The sequence below is a fragment of the Physeter macrocephalus genome, chromosome 7 (genome assembly GCF_002837175.3).
Source record: "Physeter macrocephalus isolate SW-GA chromosome 7, ASM283717v5, whole genome shotgun sequence".
In the NCBI taxonomy this organism is placed as follows: Eukaryota; Metazoa; Chordata; class Mammalia; order Artiodactyla; family Physeteridae; genus Physeter; species Physeter macrocephalus.
Window position 1 is genome coordinate 141,223,619 of NC_041220.1, and position 8,069 is coordinate 141,231,687.

The 8,069-nt window shown below is 51.6% G+C and overlaps 1 long non-coding RNA gene across 1 annotated transcript; it reads right to left on the reverse strand.

Moving 5' to 3' along the window:
- Positions 1-565: 565 nt before the first annotated feature.
- Positions 566-7,258, reverse strand: LOC114486627 (uncharacterized). The gene is made up of 3 exons (XR_003680708.2): positions 7,232-7,258; positions 5,113-5,278; positions 566-995 (listed from the first exon to the last, which is right to left on the reverse strand). It is a non-coding gene; the product is annotated as an uncharacterized lncRNA (long non-coding RNA).
- Between the last annotated feature and the right edge of the window lie 811 nt (positions 7,259-8,069).

The window sequence follows — 8,069 nt, forward strand, 5'->3', positions numbered from 1 at the left end:
TGCCTTCCATCTTTCTGTCCACTGATTCAACAAACTTGGCAGACACTGTGTTAGACTCCTGGTACACATTGGTAAGTAAAGCGAGCATGGCTCCATGGAACTTACAAACTAAGTATGGAAACCAACTATAAAAAAAATAGAAATATATCATTACTAACCTGTTAAATGCTCTAAGAAGAAACAAACGGGGAATCTACTTAACTATCTACTTAGACGTTTATCAGCAGAAGGCTTCTCTGAGGAAGTGATATTCAGCTTGAGGTTTGGAAAATGAAAAGGACCCAGGTCTTTGTGATCAGTACTGGAAGGTAGGTTGAAGGGAGTATTCCAGGCAGAGGAATAGCACATACAAACGTCCTGAGGCAGGGGAGGTCATAGTGCACTGAGAAAATGAAAGCAGTTTGGCATGGCTGGAGGATTCCAGGTGACATTGGAGAGGTGGAATGTGTGTGTGTGTGTGTGTGTGTGTGTGTGTGTGTGCAGAGGAATAGCACATACAAACGTCCTGAGGCAGGGGAGGTCATAGTGCACTGAGAAAATGAAAGCAGTTTGGCATGGCTGGAGGATTCCAGGTGACATTGGAGAGGTGGGATGTGTGTGTGTGTGTGTGTTTGTGTGTGAACAGAGTGCAGATCAAGCCTGGCCTTGTAGGCTATGGCAAGGAGTTTGGAATTTATTCGTAGTGTAGGTGGAAGCCGTGAATCTATGGTGTTCTATGGAATAATTCATTTACCTCTTCAACACATTTGGATTGAGCAGTTATGATATGCTTCATGTTCTGGAGGTGTTTGCATGGGGGGGGGGTCCTCAGGTCTCCCGGGTGCCAGATCAAATCTCAGTTCAAAAATGTCCCCAAGGCAAGGCCACCATTCAGGAGCCGTGTGTCAGAAGGAGCCACACTTCGGCTCTCACTTGCTGGTGATCCTGGGCAAGTTATGTCCTTTCTTAGGGCTCCTGCTTCCTCCCTTGCAAAGTTGTCAGTGCCATGTGTGCACCTGTGAAGGAGAGAGAAAAAGGAAGGTCCTCTTGGTGACCCTGTGCCCTTGACTTCCAACCATATCTCAGACTCATGGGAAGTGGCAAGTTTGTATAGTGCCAAGAGCCAGACTGTGGCCAAAGCTGTCTGACTTTGGGTGACTACTGAGCCTCAGTTTCCTTATCTGTAAGAGAGGGTTAATAATACATACCTGGGGGACTTCCCTGGTGGCCCAGTGGTTAAGAATCTGCCTTCCAATGCAGGGGGACGTGGGTTCGATCCCTGGTCAGGGAACTAAGATCCCACATGCCACAGTGTAACTAAGCCCACACGCTCTGGAGCCCAAACGCCACAACTAGAGAGAAGTCCACGCGCTGCAATGAAGATCCTGCGTGCCACAGCTAAGACCCAACGCAACCAAATAAATAAATAAATATTTTTAAAAAAAAAAAAACATACCTGGTGCAGGGAATGAGCATTCAGAATTCTTGCTGTACCTGGAATTGCCTTCAAGAAGGTTGTACATATTTGGACTGTGAGCAATGGAAGCTTTTACTGAGCACCTACTATGTACATATTTTGTGCAAAGAACTTTCACCTATACTATTTCCTTTCAACCTCATCCACTGCCCCACGGGTCCCATTTAACAGGTGAGGACGCTGAGGCTCAGAGGGCTGAAGTGACTTGTCCCAGGTGACTGGACCCAGCATTGGAAACCGACTCTCCCTTCTAGTTCTGTGTCCACTTTAAATAGCCATGGGTGTCCCAAGATGGGACTGACCTTCTCAGGAGTTGTGAGAAACTTGTAAGTGGAGTATGTGTGTGTGGCCTGATCACTTAGCTGAGATCTTGCAAGAGATATTGAAGCCCTTAGTATGGTCTAGACAGGCTGAGCTCCAAGGACCTCTCCAGCCCTGCAAGTTTGGGACAATAGCATTGAAGGCTGGCTAAAGAGGGCATCTATTTTTAATTATTTTTTTTTCACAAATGCGTTTTTTTAATATATATATAAATTTATGTTTTTTTTGGCTGCATTGGGTCTTCGTTGCTGCGCGCGGGCCTTCTCTAGTTGCAGTGAGTGGGGGCTACTCTTTGTTCCGATGCGCAGACTTCTCATTGTGGTGGCTTCCCTGTTGCAGAGCATGGACTCCAGGCTCATGGATTCTCTAACTGTAAGCTTCAGGAGGGCAGGCAGGGCTCTGTCTACCTTTTTTTTTTTTAAATTTTTTGGCTGCACTGCGTGGTCTGTGGGGATCTTAGTTCCGTGACCAGGGATCAAACCCGCGCCCCCTGCAGTGGAAGCGCGGAGCCCTAACCACTGGACCTCCAGGGAAGTCCCTAGGGCTCTGTCTACTTTGAGCACTGCTGCATTCTCAGCCCCTAGCGCAGGACCTCACACACAGCAGGTGCTCAGAATAAATACTGGTTGAATGAATAAATAAAGATCAGAGAATGCCAAAGATACGTCAGGTAAAGCTCATGGCACAGAGCGTGCCACAGAGCAAGCCGCCAGGGGCAGGTGGTTTACTTCTCGGAGCCTCTGTTTCCCACATGGAAAAGTGGGACTGGGTGGCGGATCCCTAAAGCCCGTTCAGCTCAGACTGGGAAACCTCGGTGGCAGGAACGTCCACCTGCCCTGCCTGTCCTGACCCAAAGCCTGGGGTGCACTTCTCAGCCGGATTAACATATTCATCCTCCAAAGTCCTGCTCATGTGTCCTTTTGTCCAGGAAAATCTCCTGTGAGGTGGTCTGCCGCCCTGCTCTCTCCTGCCCTGTAGTTATGTGTGATGTGTTTGCTGCCGTGTCTGTCTTCCCCACAAGACTGGGCCCCCAAGTTCTTTATCTCTCGTACTCCTGGTTGGCTGGGACAAAGGTTGGGGACACAAATGCCACCTTCTCCAGGATGCCTTCCTGGGCCCCATCCAGAGGGCTGCCTCCCCTCCCCGGAAACTCCCGGGAGCATTGGCCCCGCCAGTGAAAAAAACCCTACCATATTATTCATGTTTCTTTCTTCATAGGCTCTGTTTCTGTTTATTTACTTGTCTATTGCCTGTCCTCCCCAATAGGACATCAGCCCCAGGGCAGGGACCTGGCCCAGAATAGAGCTTGGTACACGGTAGGTACCCAAGTGAGAAGGCAGTTCCCAGCACCCAGCAAGGATCTTCAGGTGGCAGAGGGCACTCAGGCCTGTTGGAGCTGTCAGCACGTATCTGGGCATCTCATCTCGCCCCTCCCTAGACCTTAGAGCTGGAAGGATCTGGATGCCCTCCTGACCTAACCCTCACACAGCAGGCCAGAGAGGGTGAGTGGTGTGCCAAAGCTCACACAGCAGAAGTTGCCCGACACCCCATCCTCCTGACTTCACGCCCACTGATTGCTCCTCTCTCCTGGGTCACCTTGCGTGTTTTCCCTCAGTAAAGCATTCAGCTCTCTTTCTGGGCGCCACGCTCTTCCCCTGAATTGTACCCACTGAACAGACACATGGCAGGGAGGTTTGTGTTGGGGAACCACTGGCTGGGAGGGGTGTCACTTTGTCCTGAGTCTGAATGCTGCCTCTCACGCTTCCCAGCAGGAGGACCTGGGCAAGTTGGGTCACTGCTTTTTCCTTCTGAAAAATGTTTAATTGCCATAAAATACCTGTAACATCAAATATACTATCTTAACCATTTCTAAGTATACAGTTCAGCGGTACAGTTCAGTGGTGTTAAATACATTCGCAATGTTGTGCAACCTTCACCACCATCCATCTCCGTAATCTGCATCTTGCAAGACTGAAACCGTGCACGTTAAACAATAACTTCCATTCCCCACGCCTGCTGCCCACTCCCAGCCCTTGGCAACCGTTCCACTTTCTGTTTCGATGAGTTTGTCTTTTGGGGACTGGATTATTTCACTGAGCGTAATGTCCTCAAGGTCCATCCGGGTAGAAAGTGTCAGAATTTCCCTCCTTTTTAAAGCTCAATGGCATTCCATTGTATGGATCCACTTTGTTTACCGATGGACACCTGGGTTGCTTCCACCTTTTGGCTACCGTCAATAGTGCTGCCAGGGTGCGTTTCTTTTCATGCCTCATTCCTCATTTGCAAAATGGTGTCCCTGTCCTGATATTTTAGATGAATTAATTTCCCTGCCACTCGCTCAACTAGCCACGGAGGCCTCGTAAGCAGGCCTAGTATTTGCTGAGTACTCCCTGAGCGCTGGGTGCCCTTCTGGACCTTACATGTGTTGGCGCATCAACTCCTCACAATCCTGCGAGGCAGGTGCCGTTGCTCTCCCATTTTACGGAAGCAGAGAGAAGTAGCAACCTTGCCCACGGTCGAACAGCCAGGAAGTGGCTGAGCTGGGACGGGGCTCACTGGCTCCAAAGCCTGGTCTCCCTCAGTCACGTATTTTCCCACGTGACTGGGCTTCTCCCATCCATGGTGCTGGGGGCAGTGTGTTCACAAATTCCCTGGTGACCGTTCCTATGACCCCCCCCCCCACCACCACCACCACTGCTGAGTCCCTGGCTTGTCCCAAGCATTCCTGGTGGCGGGAAGTAAGCCACCGAGGGGGTAGGTCCTGGTTGCCCTGGGGAAGAAGATGGAGAAAAGCACTAGAAGTCTCTGCAGACAATCTAGTTGGCAGAAAGTTACCCAGCTGTTCCTGCAAAGTAGATGTTCCTTCAACCCAGCTTTTGAAAAACAAAACAACAACGAAACCCACTCAGGAATCATGTGGAAATTCCTATTTCATCCACCTCTTTTGAACAAAAGGCTAAAAGAAAACCACGTTCCATCCAATTGACATGATCAAGGGGAATATCTAACAATATTCGCATGGAACAGCACATTAATTTAATGCCAAAAAACATCAAAATCCATCATCTAACTTATTTCCACCGTCAAATGGAAAGAAGAGTACATATGGTTCCATGGAAGACTTACCTGAAGGGGAAAGTTGCTATAAAATCAGACACCCTTCCCATGCGTGGCTTGATTTATAGCATTTCAAGGGGGTTTAGAATTTCTACCTCAAGACCATCGGGCCTAATTACCCTGGTGGCTGGCCCAGGGCCCACTTTTGAAGCCAGGGTGCTTGTGGGTCCTCTGAAGAGCCCCCTCCTTCTCCCATGCTACCCCAACATTCCAGCTACCTTCCAGAGGGCATCAGTGTCGTCTGGGATGACTGTCAGTTGCACCAGGCTTGGAGAAATCAGCTGGTTCTTTGCATCCAGGAAACAAACAAACTTCTTCGGCCCCTAACCAGATTGGCAGTTCAGGGTGGTAGCAAAGCACTTATTTGTTTATCATTAATATTTTCTATAAAAAAAGATGGTAACCACCTAGGGCTAGAGCCACCTGGTCCCTGACAACAGCTCTTGTTTCCCGAGAGCCCACTGTGCGCCAGGCACTTCCCACCATCAACTCTCTAACCTGCTCAGTCACCCCTTGAGGCCCCTCACACCTTTGTCAGGTGAAGACGCCGAGGCTCTGAAAGGACCAGTGAGTCTCCAGAGGCCACAGAGCAAGGAAGTTGCAGAGGCAGGATATGAACCCAGCTCTGGCCGTGACCAGAGCTGTGCCCTTTTCTCCATCCCAAGTGTTGCTCCAATTCTCTGCCTGGCTTTTAACCTCAATTGTCCTGGTTTAAGAGAGACTCCAAGAGCTGTGGGCAGGGCCTTGGTCAGGGGGTGTGGACTTGGAGGAGGTAAATTCAGGGTGAAAGTTCAGCAAAACCCAATGTCTGTTGGAGGCTGAACTGCCAAGACTCTCAGAGAAGCGGGGGCAATGTCGACCAGAGCTGGGGCACGTGGAGGGGAGCGAGGGGCTCAGGATTAAGGTTTGAGGTTCTTAGTCTGAGGCCCCTATCAGACCTTGGGGCAAGGATTCAGTGCAAATGGGTCATTTTGGAGGTGAGGTCTGCAGAATAACGGCTCCCAAAGCTGTCCACTTGCTAATCCCAGGAACCTGTGAATCTGTTACATTACACGGCAAAAGGAACTTTGCAGACATGAATAAGGTTACAGACCACAGATGGGAAGATTATCCTGGATTATCTGGTCAGTAATCTAATCACATGAGTCCTTAAAAGTGGAAGAGGAGAAGGACAGAGGAATGGATCAGAGAGATGCGATGTGAGAAGAACTTGACCTGCTGGCTTTGAGGATGGAGGAAAGGGCCATGAGACAAGGAATGCAGGAAGCCTCTAGAAGCTGGAAAAGGCAGGGAAAAGATTCTCCCCTAGCGGCTCCAGAAAGGAACGCAATCCTGCAGACACCTTAATTTAGGGACATCTGTGCCAGACTTCTGATCCCCAGAACTATAAAATAATAAGTGTGTGTTGGACTTCCCTGGTGGCACAGTGGTGAAGAATCCACCTGTCAATTCAGGGGACATGGGTTCGAGCCCTGGTCCGGGAAGCTCCCACATGCCGCAGAGCAACTAAGCCCGTGCTCCACAACCGCTGAACCTGCGCTCTAGAGCCCGCGTGCTACAACTACCGAGCCCATGCGCCGCAACTACTGAAGCCCATCCGCCTAGAGCCCCTGCTCAGCGACAGGAGAAGCCACCGCAATGAGAGGCCCGCGCACGGCAACGAAGAGTAGCCTCCACTCGCTGCAACTAGAGAAAGCCCGCGCGCAGCAACGAAGACCCAGCGCAGCCCTAAATAAATAAATAAATAAATTTTCTTAAAAAATAAAATAAGTGTGTGTTGTTTCAGCTGCTATGTTCAGGGTCGTTTGTTATAGCAATGACAGGCAACTAGCACAGTATGTGACCCGAGGAAAGGCTGGCAGGAGAAAAGGGAAGCAAGACGGACGAGAAGGCAGCCAGTTCAGGTGCATCATCGAACCAGTGGCCAGGCAGCACCTGGCACTCAGTCACCCCACCTGAGGCGCCAGGGCTCCTGGTGGGAGTGAAAGGAGGTGGGGAGGGGGCATGCATTCTGGCAGCCAGAGAGAGCCCTCAGGAAAAGAGCTGCACGTGCCGGAAGCTGGAGGAGGCCTCCATAGCGCCTGTGGCAGGAACATGCGGGGAACTGGAGTCTCAGCCTGGGGGTGACCGTCTCATTGAGTTCAGGAACCCGCAGTCTTTCTAAGATGCTGATCCGACATCTCACCCCGGCTCCACCGCGTTGGTCCACAGTCCCATCTTGCCCTTACCATGGGGCCTGCCTTCTTCCCCAGACAGACCCTCCTCCTCCTCTCACAGGCACCCCACCCCCCAGATGCCCAGCTACTTGCCCTTCCTGATGGGTCACACTCGTCATACCTCTGCCTTTGCCGATGCTGTTCTCACTGCCTGGCACGCGCCCCCATACACCCACCTCTTCTTAATTCCTGCGTTCACCCATGTGACCTATTTCCGGAAGCCTTCCCTGCCCCACCCCTGTGACTGGGTGAGAGGTCTCTCTTGCACCGTCTACTGCACCTGGCCAGTGCGAGCCCCTCCCAGGCCCCGTACCCCACGGTGCTGCCCGGGACGTGTCCCGCCCCAGGCAGCTGTGCCTGACTCAGCGCTGCCTCCCGGCTGCCCGGCCCAGGGCCCGGCACACAGGAGGGCTCAGGGAAGTCCTCTGCTCTGCAGGACCCAAGTCATGGGAAAGGCATGCCTGCTGCCCACAGTCCAGCCGCTGGCCGCTCGGCAGGGCTATTTTAAGTTCTTCCCCCTGCAGAGCTGAGGCCTGTGGCGCAGGTTCTCACACCGAGCCAGTGAGACCTGCCAGATGGAGTGAAGACACTTGCGGTGCTGCCCCAGCCGGAGGCCGGGAGGAGTGGCCGTGTGGGCTTGTCCTCTGGACGGAGCACAGCCCCTTGACCGCAGCCGGGGAGCCGTAGTCTCAGAGCCACCAACCTGATGCCCCGGGAGAGTGTCCCGTAAGACGGAGCTGGGTTCAGGGCCCATCTTTCCCACGTTTTCCCCGAGTCACCTTGAGCAAGTCATGTCACCTCGTCTGCCAGGTGGGCAGGAGTCTCGCTCTCTCTTGCAGGTCATGCTGAGCATAGAATGATCAATATGATAAATAGATATGTCTAATTTGAAGGAGATTTTAAATAGGCAAAACAATCACATGATTCGAAATTCAAAATGTAGGGACTTCCCTGGTGGC